The sequence below is a fragment of the Falco punctatus genome (genome assembly GCF_963210335.1).
Source record: "Falco punctatus genome assembly, chromosome: 8".
NCBI lineage: Eukaryota > Metazoa > Chordata > Aves > Falconiformes > Falconidae > Falco > Falco punctatus.
The window spans coordinates 7,880,220-7,903,111 of record NC_137588.1 but is presented as its reverse complement, the minus strand read 5'-3'; the positions used below and the strand labels follow the sequence as shown (position 1 = coordinate 7,903,111).

Here is a 22,892-nt window from a genome sequence, read left to right as displayed (position 1 = left end):
GACAAGTAAAGGAAAAGGATACAGGGATCAGAGTCACTAACATCTCTATATACAGATTAGCAGACTCACAACAAAAAATGGAAAGATATCTGATACGACATGCAGCAACTTCCACACGTGTCCCTAATTTTTCAGTTTTAAAGGAGTCACACTATTTCAGTAATTTCTTTGATACACTTGCATTTCAGTTCAATCTGCTATTCAGCTAAGGCCTTTGGAAAGAGTTCTTTTTAGCTCACAAATACTTAAAAATAAAATCCTTAATGCTGTATTTGTTGCCTACCTTTTAGGTCACAAATTAAGAAGTAATCAAAATTTCAGTCTTCAGAAACAGAAACCAGTGTCATGGCTAACCAAAAGCAGTACTAAAATTTTTTTAAAAAGCACTACTTGTGAAATTTATCTTCCTTGCATGCAGCAATCTCCACAAAGTGAAGCACTTCATGAACATAGTCACTGGCATGGTCTCCACCAAGACCAGTCAATCAGGCAGAACAGCAACAACTATTGGCATCTACTTAAAAAGTCGTCGCACAGAAACTTGCCGTAATTAAACCAACAGCATTCAATCTGTCTTGTTCAGAAAATACAAAAAGATATTTATGTAAATTCCAAGATTTTTTCCCTCAATACATTATAACGCAGGCAGAGATATTGTTTAGCAGTGTAAGCATACAATTTCTTCTCAAATGAATGCAATTTTAATAACAAACTGGTCTGTGGCTTATGTTTTTCATGTAAATGAATGATGGCATAACCATGATTTAGTGAGAATACACTGTATAAAAAATGGCTTATATATATGAAGCAGCAGCTTCATTAGTTACATCCCACCTCCAATAGGCCTCTTATCATCCTGAAAGGATGATATCAATTAATTTATCTTTCCCTGGCATATTGATCATAACCTTCATCAGCTAATCATGTTTAAATTACAGAGGAATATCGTAGCACTCTGTCATTTCAGAGCCATTGGTTTATTGATCTGGAGCCTGGAAAGCCATACATTAAAATATTTTAAAACACATTAGTGAATACAGAGAGCAAACCGAAGGTCAGATTTTAACATATGCACATGGATTTGTCTTCATCATGTGTGGTAAAGACCTAAATTAAGACCAAAACTGAATTAAAACCACACATGAATGAAAACTACTTTCTCAGCGAAAGCTCCACTCTCACATGAGAGAGGTAATTAGTCAAAGAAAATATTTACCTCTTTCCTTCAACCTGAATATAGGTGTGTTTGTGCCATCACATTAACACAAACAATACAGTCTTGCCAAATTATCATTCTCAGAAGGCGAAGGAAAAAACCAGAAAAAACCCCAGGATAGTCTGAATTCACCTATTCAAACCCACAACCTGAACGCTAGCCAAGTTCTATGAAAGCAGACACTAAAAAAAATAAATACATTTTAAAAAGCAAAAAAGCCCACAACTTGTTACTCTAGAAATGTGAAGAATAATCCACAAAGCAGCTGGAAACTAAACCTTACACAGAGCAGCATGAAGGGTAATTTATCCTGTGCGCCGTATAAATGGTAAAATTGCAGCAGAAGACCTAATGTTGCCTACTTAAAATTGTGCTACAAATTCTAGACAAGACCATTCTTAGCCTCAAATTTCTTAGCTCTTCCCTCCGTTAGAAAAATGATGTGCCCCCTAATGAAAATCCCCTTCTGAGCTGCCAAACCTTCCTAATTCCCCCTCCATTTCGGCAACCAGACTAATATCCCCCGCCAGAGCACGGTTCCTCCTGCCTCTCCCCTCTCTTCATTAGGCAACCCGCTCTCCTTTGAGACACCAAACAGTTTTTGCTTCTTTCATTGCAGTCGTGTAGCTGCCACTCCATAATTAGATTGCATTCAATATTCAAGTGCTCAGGGCTACTTGCCCTTGGATATGATGGTGATACGAGCTTCAGAAGTACCTAAAGGAGTACCCTGACCCTTCAAAGTTTGCAACATATGAAAGACATGACTGATCATCTGTGGGGCAATCGCTGGACTGTCAAAAGACCTACTGTGCTTTTTCTACAGCTACCTTGAGAGAAGAGATGAAACCTAAATCTTGCCCATCAGAAGTCAATAAAAGGGGTTCAGCACATATCTCCTCAGCAGTGCTGCTGCAAATTCACATTTTCTACATCTTCTATTCCAGAGAAGAAAGCCCTGAAATACACAAAACTTAAAATGCCTAGCACTGAAAACCCCACAGATCTGCCAACTCCTGCTGCTGACATCTTCAGACACAGTAGTTAGTGAGGAAAAAAAACCACAGTTAAATGGTTGTGTAGCAAAAGAGAAATACACCATAATTATAAGAACTAACACCAGATCCAGAGAACAGCCACACTATATTGCTTGTTCAGCCTGCAACCCATTTCTGTTATTGTATCTTTGTTAGGACTCAAAGTGATCACTCATTAACAGCTTAGTGGTGGTAGGAAAAATCCTTAAACCAACGCATTTTGTTTCCACAACTATCTACAAGTTCACACTGGATTTACAGTCAACTTTGTCAGTGCATCAAAATATTCAAAAATATGGTTTGTTTTGCTTTTGTTTTGGTGTTGTTTTTTTTTTTTTTTTGGGTTTTTTTTGGTTTTGGTTTTTGTTGTTGTTGGGGTTTTTTTTGTCCAGAAGGCAGTACCACAACCATAACACTTTAGGCAGCCTAGTGGCTAGGTAGGATCTTCACTGAAAAATACACAGCAATAAATACAGGAACTCCTGAGATAAGCTGCAGCCATATGCAAACATTTTTCTCCTGTTAATGAAAGCCAGCTAGTGTACTTCATTAACCAATTTAAGGCTACTCCGAGTTAAAACCTTCAGATTAATACTGAAGCACCTGTAATTGAAATGTCAGTACAGAGAAAGCTGCACAATTAAAACAAACGTTGTTCTATAAAGTGAATAGAGAATGCAAGAAAGCAGAGTATTTTTGCCCCAGAGCTCTCAGGTTCCATCTCATCCCAAAGATGATTCAGTGATTCTGAACTTAATCTAAATATACTTGCTAAAATATGTTTCTAAAACAGATGAACACCGACTTAATCTGTGGCAGATACAAGAAATAATCAGGATAGCGACAAGCATTTCAACTATTTTTAAAAACCAACTGCATTCTCTCTACTTATATACTCAATTCAGGTATCAATTTCAGAGAGTTTGTTTTATTGTAAGCCATCTATCTGTAGTATGAAAAGCAAAATGAAATTTATTTGCAAAGTCACAAACTCTTCTGCAAATAAACAGGGAGACGCCAAGGATATTTGGAGTTATAAACCAGGAGAACTGATACTTAGCAAATACTCGGTCTTTGAAGACTGACGCTTATTCCTTATATATTTAAACTTCATTTCACAAGCCAGAATGACTAGAAGTTATATTTTGCTTTAAGGCCTTGTTAATTAGAAGCATGTGAAATTCCTGGTCTGCAAGATGAATAAAACGTCCCAAGTTTGGAGAAAAAGCTCTTGACTTGAATGCCTCTTCTTCCATGCCTGACCTAGCTCACCAAAACAAAATTAACCTTCCCACCCCCTGCCACTTTCATCTCAAATGCTACTTTTTGTTAGTCAAACCACTCATTCGTAAGCAGCCCCTGCTAACTTCTCACCGGATCGTTTCGGGGAAGGACCGTACCACTAAGCAAGAAAGCACGGTGGTCCGGCAGTCTGAGCTGAAAAGCAACGTTTCCGCACTCCAGCTCAGCAGATCTGCAGGCAAACCACCGCCGTTTCCATTTGCACAAGGGAAAAATTTACCCATCTGCTAATTTTTGCCAAACAGAGCTCTCCTATTCTGCTCCAGACGGCGTGGGGCTGACGATCAAGAGGACTAAATTCACTCGCGGGAGGAATAGCAGGTCACCTCCTCTCCCCGAAACCCAGAGCTGCACCTCCATAATGAACCGACTCCTCTTTGTGCTCCATTTCGGAGCTAATCACCATTAGAAATACTGTTGCCAGAGTAACTGCTCTGACAGAGTTGTCTTTCCTTGGTTCAAAGGGTTGTTCACATGTCAACTTCTTGTGCAGTGTGAGGCTGCTTTGGCAGGGGCAGCCGGGTCTCTAAAATCTCATTAGCACAGCTTCATTCAAGTGTAAGGACAATAAAGGCAGAGACAGACCTGGGGGGGAAATACTCCTTACAAGAAGTTCAAGACACAAGGTAAGACTGTCTCATCTAGCTCCACACCTCTTAAAACCGAAAACACAAAGGTACCTCTGCATCCCACAATAGATGCTCTTAGGGAAACCTCACCTAGCCCGAGACTTGATCTTTTCCAAGATTTAAGATGGGTCCTGGAAAACGTCCAGAGGTATCAACAACCTGATCACTGCTCTTTCCCAAAAGGCAGGGAATAGCATCACTGCTGCGCCCTTTACGTTGTTTTTTACCAAGGAACGCTTGAAGTAATAAAAGGGAAGACTCCAGGCATACAACACCTGTAACATCTGGTGATATTTCTCTTCTCAGTTACCACCAGTCCAAAAGCATTGCATATTTAGGAGATGCAAATGGTCTTACCGAATTACCACTAATTTAAATCAAAATTGGTTTCTCATAAAAACATGTGTAAGACCATTTATCTCTATCTCCACTCTGTGCCCAAGTATGAGTAAACGCCAGGTTCGGTTAAAACCTGCCACTTTGTGCAAAAGATGCGAATGCAAGAACCATGCAGTAAATTTTCTTCCACTTATTGACAGACAGAAAATAGCTTTCAGCCAAAGTTGGAATACTCATGGCTGGATGAAAAATAACAAGGGATAAACGCTCATGAATATCTATTTTAACCGCTGGGCGAAAAAAGCCCCAAACCTGAAAGTTTACACAAAGATAACCTTTCATCTTAAAACAACACTCCCCCCATACTCACAGATCACTTTGAATGACAAACTACGTTGTATTGTTGTGGAAAGTCTCTGTTCAACTCACATCACCCATTAGCAATCTGTAGAAGGTGAAGAAATAATTTTCAATGAAACCCAAGTGCTCTGCCTAACACGAGCCAGATCCCTGAAAAGGAATGTTGGCCTTCTGAAATGCTATGCCAAAATTTTATTTTCCTCCCCCCCGTCAAAAAAAAAACCTTGCAGGTTGGAGTAACATTTATGGCAGCTACTGATTCGATGCTTTCACAGGCCATCAAAAGATCTCTGCATACAAAAAGCATGTAATATTAACCTCGCTGCAACTGGTACTAAACAAGATGCTTGATAAAATGATGATTTATAAGGAAGGCTGCACAATATATGCACTGTACTTCACCTCTGAAAAGGGCACGTTCTCACTGTAAAGTCAAAGGCCACAGTGATATTTTTAGGTAGGAGGCAATTAACGTTTCATCATGAGGCTTACTTAAGAAATCTGATTCGCCGTTTAAATGATAAAATTCGTGGGAAGTTAAGATATATAGCAGCTTACATATTTACGGCAGCTGCGTTTTAGCATAATATTCCATGTTTACTATAAGTGTTCAATAAAAATAAATTTATTCCACAATTACATATTACAGGCGAAGCAGTAATAACTTCAAGAGCAAGCACTAACCACAAATGCTTTTGAATGGGAAACATTAACTTAAGTATCCACTATTAAGGCCATTGTGCTTGTTATTTTAAATTCAATTCATTTTTTAGGCTAAACAACCTTTATACTTCTCTGTTTAAAAGGAGATCTTGGCATACCATGTGGCAGCTGTAATACAGAAACAAGTACTGGGCACCTGTAGGCTTTGGGCTTGGATGTAGCAATTTCTGAGGCCGGGGGAAGCCAGTACGTATTTGCACATGTCCTAAATGTGTTGCCAGTACAAATTCACTATTTTCCATTACTAGACTAAAACAACAAAAAAAACTCACCCCAAAAAACAAACAAAAAAAAAATCACAAATGCGTTAAGGGGAACTTCTTGGCCTGTTTGTAGGCCAGCTCACCATTGCAGGGCACAAGAGGATCCAGGCGTCTGCACGCAGCACAGAAGCGTAATTGCAGTACTGCTCTGTATCACAACGTGCACACTCCTGCCAAGGGAACCCTCCATTACATGTCAATATATTTTAAAAAAACAAACAAACCACCTTTAAGTCTCATACTCAGAACTCTTTTCCGTTTCAGCTCTTCCCAACGATTAAGCTGTTCCACGCAACATCATTAGTAGTCAATTTTGCACTGTATTCCTGTGTGCAAGAACATCATCTATAAAGCCAATGCAAGCAGTTCACAACGTAGTTTGTAGTTGCACGAGATGCCACTTCTAGCAGGAAAATTAGCTTCAGAACCTTTTAATCCAGGTCCTTTCAGTGATCTAGCAATCAGCTGGTATGAGCACAACATAAGGCCAGAAATTTCTTCAGCTATTTTTCCCCGCAGAAACAGTGTGCTGTAGAGCCATACCTGCAGAGATGAGTTATCCTGCCCTGAACACAAATCCACTGAATGCTCTAACAGACTAGAGTGGTCCTTGCCAGGGTAACTGCTATTTTGCTTTACAGCACGACCAACAAGGGTGGGAAAATGAAGCGTGCAGGTACTTACCTCTGACCCTGCACAGCAAGAAGAGGCAAACCATCTGATAAAAAAAATAATAGTATCTAATAGCGCCAGTTACCAGAAGCATTAGGAACTTTTACAGGACAAAGTGCTTAGTTAACAAATCTTTACTATTTAAAACAAGTTAATTACACACATACACGATACCTGCGTTTTTACTACTTGACTAAAGCACACTTTACTTTGAAGTGCTGGGTAGCCATATAAACCAGACAGCTTTCACTCTTGCATTATTTCCCTGTACTTGCATTATTTGCCTGTACTTCTCAAGCGCCTATACAGCCTAGGAAAAGAAGCATCTCAAGGCAGCCTTCTGGTTACCAAGGAAGGTATTTCAGATGAGATGTGCCTCTTTCCCAGTGCGAATAAGGTAAGCAGGTACCTGTTTAAACCACTGTACTCATTTTCAGTCCTATTAATCTATTCTGCTATGTGAAACTACCTGCTTTGGCAGGTTCCAAAGGGTCAAAACATTAGAACGGGTTTCAAGAAAGACAAACTACAGGAGACATGGTATTAAACAATGCCAGCGCCAAAGCAAATGCAACAATTTCAGCTGGCAAGTCAAAAGGTAACATGCCATTAAAACAGCTGGACAAGAACAGAGGCATCTCCACCACAATTTCACACCGTGGAAAGACAAGCAGCAAATATTCCTGCCCTCCCTACCCGAACCTGTACTGCTGCCAATGACAGCGTAATTTCTCCCTGCAGCCTGTACCTACACTCTCAGGACATGGAAGAAACATGAAAAACCCTGAGCTTCCAGAGGTTTATTTCTGGAGACTCAGTAACTCTCCGCTTCCCTCACTGTTAAATACTGAATTTGTGCATCGCTTTTGAAATCACAGTAACACTGGATACTGTTTTCCAAAACCTTTAAAAAGACGTGTTAACTTGGTAATGCTAAATAAAGCCACTCGGTTTCCTAAGCTGGAGAGAAGCTTACACTCTTACACTATGCAGGTAAAATTATGCAAATAAATTAATCTTTCAGACGTACTGCTATATGTCTGTTGTCACAAGTTTCTAATAAGAAGCAAAATCCTTCACTAGGTGTGAGTGAATACCATACACTGACAGAGAAGACTGCCTTCTCCAATTAACACGATATCTTCCTTGTGGTATCTATTTTAATATAAAGCTATAAAGTAGACAGAAGCTTATTTAAGATTAATCCACTAAGAGCTTCAAAGTTGCTCCCAAAATAGGAAGACAAATTTTAATATAGGATCCAATTCTTACCTGAATTCCCTTTATCTCATTATATTAAAACAAATTTATCTTCATTTATGTCTCCATTACCTTGTAGGGCTGTTAATTTGCCTGAAACGAAGCTATTAGGTGATTGCTCCTATGACTTGAGGGATTTAAATGCCGTCTGTAATAAACAGTTACCTTCAGGATGGAACAAAGTCAAGGCTACTCTCGTTAATTGTGAAACGAAAAAAAGATTGCCAGAACAGCCAAGTACACAGCTATGAAGCTAGAAACACAACTTCTGCAAAACACGAACAAAGCAGGGTAAGTAATACCGTATACTTTGCTGACCTGTATTAACTTCACCTTCTCTAAGGTGGGATGGTTACAACTTCAAGCTATAGACGATGGTTTGATACACCCATTGACATTCTTCTGGGAACGATGGGCTAACACACTGCCCAGCAGCAAGCCCACTTGTAGCGGAGCAGGCTCTTCAAAGCAAGTTCAAGCTCACCCTGGCTGTAGTTAACTAACAGAAGAAATGTATACACTGAACATCAGGTACGCTACAAGGAAAAAAGTTGGCAGATTCATTATAGTTGGTTTATACTTTTAAGAACCATTACACTATGTCACAATACAAGTAAATAGGAAATGCACATATGAACACACAAATTTTATACTGAAAAACACTCTTCCACAATCACCGTGCTGAATAATCAAGTTCAGATACAATGGGTTAGTTCAGTGTTAATGTTTCTAAAAGAATTTAATAAAATTCTCCTTAAAATAAATTTAAAACCACACCTTACTGGCACCTTTGGGTTTGTGCGATGCCTTCATCGAATTATGCATTTCAGCTCTGGCTCTCAGAAATAACAACTGTTCTTGTTTTAGCAGATACAAAAATAAACAAGATTCACTGATAAATATCTCTCATGAATGCCAGTATATGCCTTTTTTCCTCCCCAGGTAACTATGATTAACACTGCATATCACTTATTTCCAACTTTGATGCAAATCATTGTCTCCCAAGATTAGATAAGCAAATACATCAATCAACGCACTAAATCTGGAGAGCATCTGGCATGTAAAGAAATTTAAAAACTAAACCTACGTTTTCCTCACTGCTGGAACTGTGTTGCAAGTAGAAGCATATGGCTTAAGGATTTATAAGGCAAACACCATGTCAAACACACAGGTAAAGACTTTTGCACATAGATTCACCCAGCCAGTAAATCATGCAACAACGCTGATCTTTCCATTGCAATGGAATGAAGTCATAAATCCTGTTATTTCCCATACAAAGGTTAAAAAAAAAAGTCGAAACCAAAACAACCCAAAACCCCCAAACCATAACCCCACAAACAGAAAACAGCAGATTCAAATATAATGATGTCAAATTGACGGGTTTCATGAAATGCCTATAAATAAACTGTTTTTTTAAAAAAATATCCTTTAAAGAATGAAATTCTTCAGCACAGTATCGTTGTATATTATTAACCACGTCAAAACACAGAATTAAATAACGTAGAACCTTACTGTGCTAAAGAATTTTACCACCTGGCAAGCAACTTCATATTTACATTTTGAAGTAGTTTCACGGAAAGCCTATTTTGTGGGTCATGCTGTCAAATTACTGTTTTCATAGACAACATTTTTACTTTCTGAAGACTTAAGCACACCCAGTAAGCTCACTGATAGCGCAGGGACAAGGACACAAAGCGACAGGAAGCTTCTGGTTACGTTCCCGCAACTCAGACGTACCCATCCTTATAGAAAGAAACTTATTCACATTTACTAGATCAAATTCAACTTGTGCCTCATTCAGACAGTTCTACTAATTCACCTGTGCAGAAAAAGTTCACCTTGTTGCCAAACCCCCAGGATTTTCATTATAATTGTCAATGATTATTATTTTTTTAAACTCCCAAAATGATTTAAAATTGTTTCCTAACAGCCCAAAGTCCCTGCACCCAGAGGTGCAACTGCACCTGGAGATCTCAGAACCACCTGCATACACGGTGCACCTGGTCCCAAAACAAGGGCCATGTGCCCGGTATGCCAGAGCAGAAAATGTAACTTGTGAATAGAAGTTACGTATCTTGAAATATTAAAGTATTGCGACAACCCTAAAATGAGCTTGTTTGTAAGCGAGACAAGTTTGGATGCTGTAAGGGCAGGATTTAGCACCCCCTGCATGGAGGATTAACAGCACAGTGCAGAGTCGATGCTCACTGCGAGCCTGGGTGACCCAGTCTACAGTTTTGCTCCATCTCAAGATGGTGTACGATCTTTTGTCAAATTCCCTTTCCAGCCTGAATTGGCAGAAAGCAGACAGATGCTAATCTCTGAAGTTGCAAGACGAGTACGAGGAGGCTGGAAGATAGGAAAAAACCCACAGAATGGGCACTCCAAGCACAAGCTATACTATCCATCTTTCTGATGCTCTGCTAACGGTTACTTGTTCTTGTAGGAAACTACCTCATTTTAGCTAGCATCTAAACATCCAGCCTCACTTATGCTGTTACATCTAGGTGTTAACTACTTAACCACTGAATACTCATGACTTTGCATTGGTACTCTGTGGCACTTCCCTAACATGCTTCACAATTCATTTGCAGCCATAATCTATCTGAAAAAATCCACAGAGGTGGCTCTGTTGTCAAGAAGTTGGTTCTCTTCTGTTTCCATTTTTTTAATATCAAACTTTGCATCAGCGAAGTTGTTGTAATGCATATGTTTAATCAAACCCAGCGTTTTGTCTCCTAAACTTCCTTTATCCCGTTTTCCAGCCATCGCACTTTCCCTGCCATTGTGTGATGCAAGCGTGATGCCATTGCTCCACGCTGCAGCTTGATTAATACAACCAGATAATTGAAGGCACGCTTCAGCTCCGTAGTGATGGATTAAAACAAACGGTGAGGTATTTCTGTCTTCCCCTGCCTTCCTGGCACATCTCATAGACAGTCATAGGGCAGGCCAAATGCTACAAAGCAGGCTGTTTACCTGTGGGGGAGCCATCCGTGCTTTTCTGGAGGGTCAGCGAAACCCCTGACAGCTCTCTCCATTTTAACTTGACTCCTGGGATGTGCCGAAAAAGTTACGTCCACTATATAATTTGAACAAATGCTACTTCCCTCACTTCGAATACGGATATTATTCCTCAAGATGTGAATATTGTCCTCAGAAAAAAAACCCAAAAAACCCAAAAAGAACTCAGGTATCGTGTCTCATGGAGAATATTTCCAGGCTCCTGACTGTCTGCCCCAAACATCAGCAGCTCTGTCTTCAAGGAGTGCTGCATCTGTGGACAACATCAGTTTGATGGCTTTCGAACACTAGATACACACCACATCGCTGTTACGACTCTCTGGCAGAATTTTTCCAAATAAAAGAATTCAAGGTACTTTTAAGACAATTACACTTCACTATTACAAACCTGATGCAGCTGCACCCAAAGGTGACAATCTCCTGTATAAAAACAAGTTACAAAATGTAAGAACATATACTCTGTGCAAAGCAAAATAACACTGCAGCAACATCCAAACAATGCACAAATACACCGCTGGTTCTGAAGCGCAAGCTATATACGCTGCTCACCAGCAAAATCAAGAAATATAACAATATTCTTGTACTGTAAAGAAAAACCTCCCTCAAACCACATCACCATGGATCTAAACGAGATTAAATAAAACACCTCAGCTGATGGGCTCGTTGTCCACTGAGCCATTCAAACCTGCCGCTCGGACACATTAATTCCCATTAGAAAAACAGCTAAGCTTACTGTTACCAAGGCCGCTGCTTCACTCACAGGTGAAATAAATCCCATTCCTAAAATGATCTCCACAAATCCAACAGTAGATATAAAGTCACCTACTCTATTAAGGAAGGATAAATTCTTTATTTGTTTTTGTGGGGTTTGTGCACACTCAGCTGTCATAAAAGCTGTTACCTGCCAGAGTAGAAGCATCATATAGCATTTAACATAAATCTCACAAAACATATAAGCCCCCCCTTTGCACTTTAATCATTTGCTAACAGTTACAATAAGATTGTATTAAAAATTTAAACTGCCCTACTTAATGCAATTTACCTTCAAAGGTCCATTTCCAGAGAATGAATTCGAATGATATAAATGTCGAACACTTGATCAGATTTATTGCGCTGAAGAATATTTCTCTTGATACAGATCTGACGAGTGAAGGCTAATGGCTTTAGTTTTATTACTTTTTAAGCACTTAATGGGAAAATTTAGACATTTTCACAAGACTAAGCTTCAGCAAGAATGGTACATTTACAGAATGACAGCACAGAAGAAAGCTGTGCGGTCTCTTTAGAGATGACCGGTTGAATGGTGTTATTAATGGAGAGATTAACGTAAAGTATTTATCCAGCTAATTTGTCACACAACAGTTAGGCCTGAGTCCCTCTCTGCTAAACAGTGACAGGGAAGATAAGCAGAAACTGCTGACTACAGCCAAGCTGCTGCGCCGAATTGGGGCCAAAATGCACAATTCAGGGAAAGGTGACTGAAGTCACACTGAGACTATAAAATAAGGAGCTAAGTGGTGCTGCTATAGGTACAAATTGATTAGTTCATGCAGCTGATTAGGGGATACACACTAGATACCCAAACACTGGCAAATTAAAAAAAACAACCACCAAACAAACTCTACCAGCTTCCCACTTTTTCATTCCAACCATGTTTTCTACTGCCAACATGAAAGGTACTTCCAAAATACTACAAAGCAATAGTTTTCCTTGTCCAAAAAGACCTTTTTTTTTTTTTTAAAAAAACCCTGAAAGACAGCTGGGAGTCCTCAGATTTCAATTAATGTCTAGGTACTTATCCAATCAATCATCAAGTGCTATAAATTTCCTATATTTCTCATTAGTTACACTATTGCACAGCTTAAATCTAAACATACCTTTCCATGAGACTGTAAATTATGACGCCTAAGACACAAGCAACTGTATCAGCCATCAGAAGAGGCATAAATGATGACAGCAAGTCAATTGTATATATGCTAAACTGAAGTTGATTTACTCCTCATGATTTTTTTTACACAAAAGTCTCACCAACAGAAGCGCCACTAGCACACTACATCTCTTGGAGTTTGCATATATGACTTGAAACCAGTAAATGACCTGTCTTTATTAACATTAACAAGTTTTATGCACAAAATCCAATTTTCTATGGAAAAAATATTTCTTCAGGATCTGTCAATAATGTTCCTTCATTAAGGGCAGATAGGCACGGGCTTTTTCTTCAAGCTCTAAATTTAAAATTGGTTTTGTGACCCTGAATATCATCTTCAGCCTTTTCAAAGGGCATGCATGTGGTGAGACACTCCAGAAGGTACCTGACAGCAGTATCTTATGTGCTTCGAAACCTTGGGGTTTATTATACTCAAACCAAAAAGAACACGCATTCCCACATGTATTACCAAAACTATTAGCTTTTTAGTCTTATACCAGCTCTGCAAAAATAATTCTTCCAAATTCAGGGTCCTCAGGGACCAGCACTCACGCTCCGAGTGAGTGCCCTGGTTTCTCTGCACTTGACACCAACCCCGCAAAGCCTGGCTGACAGCAGCGCACTGCTTCACCTTCTTCCACGGAAAGCAGAGGATCCCTTGACTGACGACAAGCCCTAGATACTACTTTTAAAATGCAAGATAAATGATGTTTGTTTCACAAAGCACAAATAATTCACACACAGATCGTAAATGTTTCACCACCACAGGAAAACAGATTTCCATTTTCCTACTGCATCTGCTTCATGCTTAGTTACATTAATTGCTCATTTGAAATCCACTGGCAAAGGGACCACGCTGGTTTCCCCAGAAAATGGGGCAACCTCTGCATTGCTGGATCTCACCCCAACACTGCAAGGACAGAGATGGCAGTCTTCCTCAGAAGAAGTTCTACTGGAAAATAAGGTTTAAATTGCGCACGTACATGTAAGGCACAAAAGAAATTAATCCCAGCGAGAAGATTTTAAGTAATTCGGAAAATCCAAGAACTTTTGGTTAAGCAGTGCTGCCACCTAAGTAACAACTGCAAAACATGTACTGGCCCTGAATGGATGGTGAAGATCTTCCATTCCTCCACAGAGGGTCCTGAGGGAATGCGGTGTTTCTGACCAAGCAAAACAGAGCACTTGACACAGATGACTGAAACGTGCTAAGAAACCTGCCTTCTGTTTCCATCTGTGTAAGGTACCTTAAAAAGTTAATTGGAAGTTTTGCAAGTTCCAGGAAACTTTCATTCAAGGGCTATAAATCAGCTGCCAAAAGAAAAGGAAGGAAAAAAAAAAAAAAAGAGAAAAATCAAAGAATACTGAGCAACAGCAAACTGAGGGCCAAAGCACACAGCTTGGCTACATCACATTAGTCACCAATTATCAGCAGATAACAAAGGGAAGCCAGATGGGCTGTCTGTCGGGGTACCCATCAGGAAGCCACTTCTCGCCCCACCCCAAGCCTCAGACGCTAGGCAGTTCAAATGAGCAAGAAAAAGCTCTTCATGGCAAAATTTTTGTACTACGCTTCAAATTTTAGTCATCACTTCCCTACATATCCTCCACATGTTTAAATCTAATACTGGTGGAAGCTAGCTTATTGACGTGACATTTGCAGTACTACAAGCACAGGCGTTGGCAAGAAAAGGGCAGGCACACTACAAGAATCAATTGTCAGCATTAAGGCAGGCAATAACAGCCAAGAAAACACAGCACAGGTACTTTACCCCAAAAACTCTCAAAAATCTTTTACTAAATGGGGCTGTGCACAGGGAACAACTAGCTGACACCAAACAAGCTTGCCGAGACCCCAATTTCTGTAATCCCTTAATAAAACTAATCGAGACCCTGTGCCCAATACTCACACTTAATAGTCGGGATAATTTTCATAACACAGCCCACATGGTCCACCCATCTGCTAACTAACTTTCCAGCTTACTACTTAAAACTAAATGAAGCATGTATTACTAAAGTAAGTCTACATGGATCACAGGAAGACTGTTACCTCTGGAAAGACAAAATTGACGAATTACCAAAATATTTAAAGAGATGCTATTCAAAAAGTAGTTCTCTATTCTACAGACTTATCTCCAAGCTGTAGAAAACAATAGTTTGCTGTATACTCTGTTTTCCACAAAATACTAACTAGATCCTACAACACAGAGAGTCTGGCCACACTGCTTTAAGCACACCCACACATACAATGCAAGTAACTAGGGAAAAGAAACAAAAAGAGCTTGATAGAAGTGAACAACAGTTTCACAAGATACACATAAAAGATTGCACTACCCTAAGAATCTAGGCATCATTAAAGTAACCACATGAAGGGGACCACAAGCTTCCCTATGTTCAAGGGATATTTTCACCCTTACCAAAGGATCTGGGAGGACCGGATGCCAACAGCTATCCTAGCCCAATATTGCATCCAGCTAAGGTTTATATTCATTAACAAGCATCCCAAAATACCTGAACTGGTGGGCCTGACCATCCGCCGGCAGCCTTCACGACTGGCAGTAAAGAAAGTTGCCTGTTACGCAACTCACTGTTTAAGACTGGTCAATCTTCTACGAAACCTGAAATAAAAGGAGCTGTGCACGTAGTGTTGATGAAAGTCACGATACAACATTGCTGCAAATGCTTTTTCCTTAAGTGGGAAGAAGCAAAAGTTCAGCCTTTTAACAGGCGTAAAGTCTCCTTCTGCAACACCAAGGACCTACCATTGCAAACAGCCTCATCAGATCAAACTTCAATTTCAAACTTAAGTTATATGCAGTTAGTTTAAGGATTCTCTACAGAGAATGAGGGGGGAAAAAAAAAAAAAAAGATGTATTTTAAACTCAGTAGCAGTGCTGGATGTTTTCTGGCGCAGGAATTCAGAAGACTAATGCCAACACTTCTGGCTTACTACAGACACCACCCCCATACATTCATGCAGGCTTTTAAACTCTGAATACACAAGTGCTAATCCCAGAGAAGCAAACAGTTTCAATAGGATTTGCATATACATACAGATTAGTTGAAAGGGAACGATTTGCAATGCATTTCAGAAATCGCTTTTGAAGAATAATCTATGCTAACAATAAACTTTGATGTTCAAAATGTTTGTTACACAACAGAGAACATTACAAAAGGATTATGTTTATTACACCCGTTTTAAACGTTTGATAGCTCAGACAAAAGCATCCCTTTTATTATAAGAGGGGAAAGGCAGCTATTCTGTTTAATAAATGTTACCAGATACACTGCAAACACACCCAGGAACAGACAAAAGTTATAGAAACTAAGAGATACAAATGTAGTATCAGCATTTTGACAGTTTTTTTATTTGACAGCTCGGTTGAAAGAGCTTCAGTATGCCGTATGCCAGAAATAACAAATACATAAGAGCAGCAATAATCCTCTGGAACCTCAAGGGATGGCTAGATATACCACAGCACGATGCACCAACAGAACAGCGCACGCCAGGGCTGCTTCTCAAGGTGAAGTCAGGTTCCTACAAGACTCCCCAGGGCTGGTGTTGCCTCCTGCCTCTGTTCTGACAGCCTCTGCTTTCCACCCTGAGCACTGGGTTTGTGTCCAGGGGTTCCAAAACACTCTGGGGATGCTCTGAGCAGGCTGGCAGTATTCTCAGTGTCAGGTTTATAGCAAGGGGCATTTTCCCTCGCGTCTATCTTGAGACAAGACACCTCGCATGTCAGTTCTTATTCTTTCATCCACCCAGCAAAGCTGTTTTATGCTAAAAAATTTAAAGTTAAATCCACAAAGGGCAGTTAAAAAAACAATGAGCAAGGAATAACATCTTGAGGGTAATTAAAGAAATCAAGCTTTAGACACTTCACATCGCCCTCCATTTGAAAACTTGTTGGCCAAGTCGTACAGAACACAGGCTGTAAGGCAGCAGATGAGGTGTTAACATGTTTTAAGATTTGTTAATAAAAATTTAGGGGGGGGGGGGGGGGGGGGGGAAATCAGATTAAGTGATCACACCATAATAAAGAGCACAGCAGTAGGAAGAGCAACAAAGATCTAGCAAGGCAGACTATCCCTCAAAACACAGCAAGTGAGCCGCAGTTCAGATAGGCCTCTTAGAAATAAGACAGATACAAGTAAGAAAAAGGTTGTCACTATAATAAAGAAAATGTAAACTGGCACTTTAAGGAGCTCATGCTCTTTTTGGCCCTTATCTAACCTTGTGGTCAGCTCTGGCACCCTCCATTACAGCATCATTAGCAACTGCAAAAGCAGGGCTGAAGAACCATCTAGCTAACAGATATTACCAAGCACTATTTTTTTTTTTTCCTTTTAAAAAACCCTTGCATTTGGATACATCCCCCGCAATTGAGCCCTGTTAATGGCCACGCTGTTACCACCTAACTCGCTATGCAATCAGTTTGCTGTTCAGGTCACTTGGCTTGAAAAAAAAATCGCTGAAATTGTCACTGCTCTTTTCAGCTTCTGTCACCCGCTCCACCAGGAACCACAGCACGACAAAACCTAGCAGAAGCATCTTTTTCCATAATTCAACCTCTGACAAGCTGACAGGACATCTGACTTATTTCTGTTCTTGTTTTCCTCCTCTCCTCTATTGAGAATAAGGCTCTGCAAGATGCAAGACAATTTAGCAGCAGTGATATTCTCCCAAGGTATTAAACACAACAGCAACACAAACACACAACACAAACGGTAAAACAGCAAAGCAGGAAAAGGTTAGAAATGAAAATATAAGCACAAAAAACTAAAAGCCTGTTTCTGCATGATATTAATACACACCAGGTATTCCAAGAGGCTTATATCTACAATGTCCTACATTTTAAAAAAGTGGTAGTTAACTGTTACAGATTAGAAATTATACTAAATGCTTAAAAAAAAAAATTAGACCAGATACTTCCATTTTTTCAGATGAGCTTACAAAATTGAACACAACCTCCCTCTCTGGATAAAGAACAATCACAGTCCTTCAGATTAGTGCCTATGTCCACACCAACACACAGCACCAAATTTTAATTTATGGGTGCAGTCAGACGTTACTGACACATGCACGTTCAACAGTAATTTTTAGCATTTGATGGAGGACAAATTAATACAGTGGGACAATAACAAACCCAACACCCCAACACCCCCCCCATTTTATTCATGATACTGAATGCATAAGCAGATGAGGCAGAACATATCCAGGAACAAAATCTTCAAGTTATCAATACCCGCTGTAGAAAAAGCAGAGTTTTTTTAAAAATAAAGACTTTTCACACTTTCTCCCTCTTCCAGAATTTGTTTTCACTTCAGTTTCTGCTGTTAATGGAACATGCAAACAATTCCTGGTTGTTTGCAAGACACTCCGCAAATGTGCTTATAACATTTTATCTCTCAAACACAACTTACATGATCCCATAAACCAGACTGCTTCTGCCTCTCACCCTCGGGTCTATCGCCAATAAAAAGCAATTGCCCACCACACAACTACCATGCTTCCTGCCCCAGGATTTCTCTTCGAATTTGCATGAAACGATATAAACCTGCTGGACCAATTCTGAATCTTCAAAGTCTTTCCAGTTTTGACAAAATGTAGCAACATTCTCGTTTCCATTTAGTGAGGAATTCACACACTATGAACTAGGTCTTGGATTTATCGTACTCTCCAGAAAATACAAGAGCCATCACCTACTCCACAGTATCAGTAGCTCTGCATCACCATCTTTTTCTAGGTTTCAAGTAAAGTACCTTACTATATCCACTTCAAATTAAGACTTAAAAGTGTCATAACACTAACCCTATAAAACTAAAAGTTATGAGAGTTCTGCAGGCTGTTTTCTACAAGTAACCTAGTGAATAACACACCACCGCTAAAAACTCTGCCTCCCTGGATCTTTTATCACCACTACATCATTTCACTCCTCCGTACAAATTACAGCACTTCTTAAATGCCATACCCTAGACTATATCTCCTCATCCCAGCACTTGATTCCAAGAATGAGAAAGATGGATGCAAACACGTTATCGGAAGATCTTTCTCTTCTCAGAGAACTGAACTCTGAGGGAGCAGTACAAGTCTCAAAATCCCCAAAGCTTGCAAAGTCCCTGCTATCTTCATTAAAAGTGGCTACCAGGCAAAGTCCTGGGACATGCTTGAGTCCTAACAAACAGCAGGGCTGTAGCATCAATCAACTGCCAAGCATGAGGGAAATGTCATACAAAAAAGACATTATACATCCCCAGGGACAATAGAAAAAACCTTTCAACTGTCACGTATAAAGCATGACTTTCAGTTAATCAATCATACAATATAAATCCAAGGAAAAAAGGGTTCCGGTATAGTTTGTTACGTGGCTGGCACAAGTACCTGCCATTTCCAGGTCCAGTCCTGCTGATGCTAACCTGCTACCCAGGATGAAGTAGCATCGTTCACACACCTGCTGTGACTCCAGGGAATACGCAATTTGCAGAGCTTATGTGAAGCCTTTCTATAGGATATTGATTTCAGATACTGATTTTGGATATCGAATAACTCCGTCCTACCAACTAAGGCGGGACCCTCCCGTAACAGTGTAGTCTGATTTATGGTCCCAGGATGGGCAGAGAAGATGCCATCTAAAGAGGGTGGCTCTGAGGGGTTAAATGGAAATTGGTCTGTGTAAACAAAAGCAGCCCCTATAAAACCACCAATGGAGTGAAATTCTTGTTTCCAGAATGCACAAACTAAATCTTCTCATTTGTTAATGGCACGTAAGAATTAAGGGCTGGCAGGAGCAAGGGCACAGTTTCATACTGAAATAACATCAAGTCCAGAACAGAACAGACACAGAAACAGACTTTGCAAGGCGCTGTAGCAATCTGTGTATTTGTACTTTTTCTCGTACTGACTTTTATTACCAAACTCTGAGTTTTCCAATTCGTTTATACCAAGCTCCAAAGAAAACTCTCTAAATGCTGTCTATAAGATCCGTTAACGCCCACCAAAACAAAATTTTGCTGGGTCCTCCCCAAGCGACCCAAAATAGGAAAAGGCAGAATATAGCACATGGTGGCATTCCAGTAAAGGATTTATCCCAGTGGAGAATTACGGCTTCTGTGCTCGGCTAGGGCGCGTTCTGGGGAAGCGGGAGCGACGGGCTTGGCAAGGGCTGCTCCAGCGCTCTCAGAGGGCACGGGTGGTTCTCTTCAGGGGGTTTGTTATTTGTTTTGACAACCGGGATGCACGAGCCACGTAAAACAAACGTACTTCTCTCCGACGGAACGAAGAACATCCCAAACCTGTAACTGCAGAACGCGAACTGCTGGGTGGGCGCTGTGCAGCGGGTGGGGGTTGGGGCAGGGGGCTCAGGTGGGCTCTGTACAGCGGGTGGGGGTCGGAGCAGGGGGCTCATGTGGGCGCTGTGCAGCGGCGGGGGTCGGGGCGGGGGGCGCGTGTGGGCGCTGTTCCTTCCCAGCCGGGCGCTCCCGCGGATCCGGCGCCCCCTGGCGGCCGCAGCGGAAGGCGCCGCCCCGCCGCCGCAGGGCTGTCGCTGGGGGCTCGCCAGCTCGTCGTTGCGACGAGCGGGGCGCAGGGGCTGTCCCGCGGTGCTGCGGAGAGAAGCGGCACCCCCTTCACTCCTCCTTAAATACAAAATAAAGGTCTCACCCCGGCCCCGCGGAGCCAGGGGGGCGAAGCCGCCCCCAGGCCGCTGCCCCAGGGCACAGCGCCTCCGCCCGAGGTGGCTGCCCGCAGGACAGGGCTGAGGCTTCCCCTGCTTTCCCCATTAGACTAATTAACGCTTCCCAGTGAAAACTGGCTTGGTCATACCCACAGCCCTGCCCTGCCATCCTCTGTCCCCTGATGGGCCAGCTCCCACACCGAGGTACCCCGTGGGACACGGATGTGCACCCCGACATCAGAGTTATCATTTGGAAATAAAGTATTTCTGGTGAATGTTTACACACAACAGACACGCGCTCCACAATAAAAGATTAATTTGCAAATAAAGCACCCCAAAAACCAGCACCGGCACTAAAGGTCCAAACCACAAGGCAGCGAGGGCCTCCACCATCAGAGACCTGTCGCTTCTGCCTCAATATTCAGAGGTTTGCTGCTATTTTGGGGGCATTTTTATTTCAAAACCCGCCACCCGCAGCAGGCAAAGCCTCCCAAACCTCTGCCTGACAACCTACAGCACCACAGCCACACGTGTTTAAGCTGCTGCGGACTCAACCCCACACCGACATTAGATTCAAACCCTTCTGTTTCACAGCCAGCACCGCCAGCCACGTCAATGGTAAAATTTTATCCTCTTAAATATTTGAGCGTTTGCTTTGCTCCTCTGCGACGTCAGAGAATTGCATAGCACGCAGTTAAATGGGTCAAAGAATATGCATTCATAAAGCAGGGGAAGACACGCAATTATGAATACATCATGAACAAAAATAAAAGCAATTCTTATGCATTAATGGTACATCAAGCTAATTCAAGAAGGCTAAAATCATTAAAAAGGCATCCTGGGGCAGTACAGAGTCATTACAATATTGGGCTGACAAAAAATATTAATATAATCATTTCCTACGTCATTGATAAAATCCATTCTGATAAGCCTGATAAGGACAGCCTCCCCCACATTATGAATTGGTAAATCTGAAGTAAAATAGATCTTACTAGCATCTGATCTTATTTTTAAAACATAATTTCCCTGCCTGACAATTCTCAATTCCAAATATCAAAACCTAAAAAAGAATATATTACCCTCCATCACTGGGCAATGTTAAGTTAATCCGCTGGAACCTGGAATTTTTCTTTTTTATTTCAGACTGAAATTCAGGGTCAGCTCCAACTTCAAAGAGCATCAGTGATTAGGCTCAAGTGGGACAATGCTGAAGGTTAAAAACAGCACTCTAAAATGTTCAAAATCCTTCTTTGCTTTAGCACACAGACTTTTATATAAAACAGCTGATGGCTGTATCACAGGACACCTGAATACTTATTGCACTTAGGAAATTACAAGCTCTATCACACTATCAGTTTAATTTGCAAATTATTAACAGTTTAATTTAAATGTAAATTACTAACAGTTTAATTTGTAAATTATTATTAGGGTATCAGAAAATGAGTGATTCATCATATGCACATTCCAAAGGACTAAGAATAACCTCCCTGACAACTACTGTTTACAAATTATAGTTTTCAGCTTCTGAAAGCATTAAAAAAATTATCTAGAAATACATAGATGTACATTAACTACACATCAGCCTTCATGAAAACTTTCTGCAGGCAAAACCGAAGCATTTTTGTAAAGCACTGTTTGCAGTAACAAATATAAACCCATGGACTCAATGATCTTAGGGGTCCTTTTCAACCTAAGTGATGATATACTCTGTTACAATCAATAGTGAGCTCATCAACTGTAATGGAGCACAGTAAACAATGTATTTAGCTAAGGAATAAAGTAGAATTTCAGTAAGAATAATCAAGTTAAATATAAATCAACTGTGGAGAAAATAGGAAATTAATTATAATAGACAAAAATGATAATATATGACCACTAACAAGAATTTAGTGGATGCTTGCAGGGAAAAGAAATAGAAATTTGATTTCTAAACATGTGTGCAACGTCAGAATAAAAAAAACCACAACTTCCTTCAGTGCTATTTCCAGTTTCTTCCTCCGAAAGGTAGGTCTACATCACATCAAGGCAGAAAACAGAAACAAAAACCTAGATTTTAGAAAAACCTTGTACAGAGTACCTTTTGTAACAAAACCTGTAACTGTTAAAAGTCAGCTGTAACTTGGACTGGTAACAGAGGTTTGGACCAGTTTACAGGATACCAGGAAACCAAAAATAGAGGTTTACAGGACAGTTTTCAGATTTACCAACGCATTGGCAATCTCAAAGTTCCTGAGGAACAGAAGGGGGAGCTGAACAACAGGGTGCATTTGCACCATAGCTTATGTACGTAAATCACAGCTGATGCGAACCACTGCATAGTGTTTGACCTGATTAAATAGTATCAAATCAGAGTCGTTGCATGCAAAATGACAGCACTAAAGCTAATGTGACTGAACCAAAACCTATCTTGCCTATTGCATCTGCTGCAATGTCTGCGTTTAAAAACAAACAAAACCGACAAAACCCA

At 40.6% G+C, this 22,892-nt stretch overlaps 1 protein-coding gene across 10 annotated transcripts in view; it reads right to left on the bottom strand.

Annotated features, from left to right (window-relative positions):
- Positions 1-22,892, bottom strand: part of AGAP1 (ArfGAP with GTPase domain, ankyrin repeat and PH domain 1) — a 393,739-nt gene that overhangs the window by 196,303 nt on the left and 174,544 nt on the right. The gene's annotated exons all lie outside the window — the stretch shown is intronic.